Below are 3,167 nucleotides of genomic sequence, written 5' to 3'. Positions count from 1 at the left end.
AAGACTAAAAGTAACAACCATGGAAAATAATTTTTACAAAGGAAATTTGGACTCTTGCAATAGACACAAAGGCCTAAAAAAATTGTTTTCCAAAATTTGGATTTATTTTTATACAAATAGTGTATTCTTAAAGAAAAATTACCAAGGAGAGATTTGGTAATGGGTGTTTGACAACCTAGTTAGGAATAGAGGTGTGTCATGGGAGAGATATACAATCCCGTGAAAACTGTGGAAGTCGAATTTGTGTAAGGAAATATGGCCAATGTATACAAGGAGCTTTATTAATTTGTAGCTTGAACTTAATTTAGGAATACAGAGAAGAATAGTAAAAGGTATTCATGAGATAGACATGGCTTATTTATGAAGAACGCCAAAACACAAATAAAATAATAATTCTGATATTGTAGCCAAAAGGACCTTTGTTGTTGTGAATAAATTATTAAGAACAAATACACTACATAGAGTAGAAAGTGAAAATCTAGCACAACGTGTTGTAGGTTTTATGGATCATATGACATCTATATAGACTCGATTATAATATATCATGACTCCTTTTTAAGGAGCAGATAGTGAAAATTAAAGGTGAACGATAGTAATGGAATTTCATATAAGAGGAAGGAACAAATTCAAGGAAAAACAAAACATGATATTGTTACAGTACTATCATGATATAATTAAAGGAGCAAACTCGAAAATGTAATGAGTATAGGTATGCATTTATACATAATGAGAACAAGAACGAAAAGATTTATGAATAAACCTTTTTGCCAAAAAACCTGTATAGGAAATAACCTATTGAAATTGCATGTAAGAATCATACACGTAAACAACGATATCGAGAGCATATGCAAAGTAAAACTAGATTCACAAACATTACAAAATATTAGAGAACAATAGTAGCATCAATAAGTATCGAACTCAAACTTTGTCAATTTATAGAATAACTCTACTTCAGGGAATATTCAGAAAAATAACAATTATTTCTAACAACATCAAAAGTGGAATTGCCAGTTTAATACAAAAATGCATAAAAGTATATATATTTAAAAGAAAAAGTTTGAACGATAGTCGTTATTTTTAAGAGTTGTATCTCTTCTTTATAAACATAAATATATAGATATTGTTAAGAGCAGACAACTCTGAGCGAACAAAAGCCCTCTTAAAAAAATAAAAAATAAAAAATTACTACAGAGCAAGGAACCTTGTCCTTTCCTTATCTATTTATTTTTAAAATAAAATTACGAAAAATTAATGCAAGCACTTGGTGCATAAATTCGATCTTCATAGATGTAAGAATTATGCCTTTCTTCAAAGAGAAACCGGGAAGTTCAAATAAGGATTTCCAACCTAGAGAAAAGTACAACTTGAATGTTAAATTAAAAACCTTGAAAATTCCTAGTTGTCAAATAACTTTCTGAAGCAAGTAACAACAACGAGTACCTAGTAGAGGCAGAACAAAACAATACATTGTCACTGCAGGGTAAGAAGACCTGTATTACAAAAAGGAATATAACTTGGAAATTTTTTAGGGAAAATACCTTAAGTAATTTTTAACTTCACTGAGCTCTCCTCTGCGATGAAATAAAGGAAGGGGAGTTAGATATACATACCAAGCAAAACATAAAAGTACGGGTTGAAGTAACATTTTTAGAAAAAAAAATTAGAATACATGAACATAGAATAAAAGTGGTCGAGATGTCCAAATTGGCATACAGACAACAAAATGTAATTCTTACAGATAGGTACAACGAGAAAACTCTAAAGAGAAAGACTAAGGATTTTATATAGAGAACATGGTATTAAAATCATGTAACACCATCACAAAATGTGGCACAAGAACAATAAATATTTTGTATCTTTTGGAAGTAAAAAATTCTAGGGTTTGAATGGTACAAAAAGAAAATAATTACCTGGTATAGATGCAGTAGACGAATTAGTCTCCAGATCATTTTGAAGAAACTATGTTTAATACAACAAACCCTTACTTTGTAATTTAAAGGAAAACCCTAGTAAACATGCAAGAAAACCATGGCGAAACTTTTAGACTTGCGAACAGATAAAACAACTGCAAATTGACTTTCAATACTGGGAATCACAAATACCCTAACAGCGGAAATAACTATCCTTACCTTTGGCAGCATCATTGACACATTATAGGTAAAATTTCCATCATTTCGACAACAATGTGAAGTTAGTGGCCTCTAAGCGATAGATCGAAGTATTTTACCACATGAGAGAAAACGAAACCTCCACGTGTATCATCAAGCTAATGGAAATGGCAGACATTCGTTGAAAGTAAGAGTGAAATCCTAGCCTTGAAGCGGCATAATCAAGGAAAGGAGAATGAAAAATGAAATGGTGGAAACGAAACTTGAACAAGGACATTAAACCAACCACAAACCCTAATCTCTTTTTTATCATTGATTTAGTAACAAGTCACCTGAACCGCCGGATTAATTCAAAAAGGTACAGTATGCATGGCAACATGGATGTATTTCTCGCTTCTACATAAAATACTCCAGAAGCACATTATAACACAAATACCAAAGGATTTGATAAAAACCACATTGATTGTGTATTTGCAATGAAAGGTCATTTATACAATCAGTTGCAACACTATGTCAGGATAGCCAGGATGATAAATTCCCCATACGAACAAAGTTATATATATATAGCAAACAAACCATTAAATAGCAATTACAAGCGCACAATATGATATGTATAAAGATCAATTCATATATGTTTATGTATAAATGTGTGTGTGTGTGTACAAATGATGTAGTTGCAAATAAATCAAGAGTTATAGCTTTCAAAGGAATGTGATAAAATTACAAACATTGATCCACTCTTTTAAATATGAAGAAAATGGATAAAGGAATAAGGAATAGCCAAGATTAACCTTTGGGACTGATGATTATAAGTCTATAAGTATATGCTGATGTAGGTGAAATATTGTGGCTCAATAGGCTTTTGTAAATAAGTCGGTAATTTTTTGTAAATAAATCACTCAGAGATAATAAATGTACAAATGGAATATTTAAGGAACAAAGTATTATTTTTATTTTTATTCAACAAAAAAAATAGTATAGAGAGGTCTTTATAGAGACTCCCTACTTCTTATTCAACATTTGGTGAAGGGTTCCTCTCGAAGGAAAAAACATTAGAAA

The 3,167-nt window shown here is 30.8% G+C and overlaps 1 long non-coding RNA gene across 1 annotated transcript; it reads right to left on the bottom strand.

The window, feature by feature from the left end:
* Positions 1-1,159: 1,159 nt before the first annotated feature.
* Positions 1,160-2,619, bottom strand: LOC149219477 (uncharacterized). Its single transcript, XR_016248697.1, has 4 exons — positions 2,130-2,619; positions 1,911-2,006; positions 1,539-1,571; positions 1,160-1,347 (listed from the first exon to the last, which is right to left on the bottom strand). It is a non-coding gene; the product is annotated as an uncharacterized LOC149219477 (long non-coding RNA).
* Between the last annotated feature and the right edge of the window lie 548 nt (positions 2,620-3,167).

This window comes from Pinus tabuliformis, chromosome Q (assembly GCF_031772625.1).
Source record: "Pinus tabuliformis cultivar Carrire ecotype Pingquan chromosome Q, CPIR1, whole genome shotgun sequence".
Lineage (NCBI taxonomy): Eukaryota > Viridiplantae > Streptophyta > Pinopsida > Pinales > Pinaceae > Pinus > Pinus tabuliformis.
Note: the sequence above shows the minus strand (reverse complement) of the source record. Positions and strands in the feature narration are given on the sequence as shown.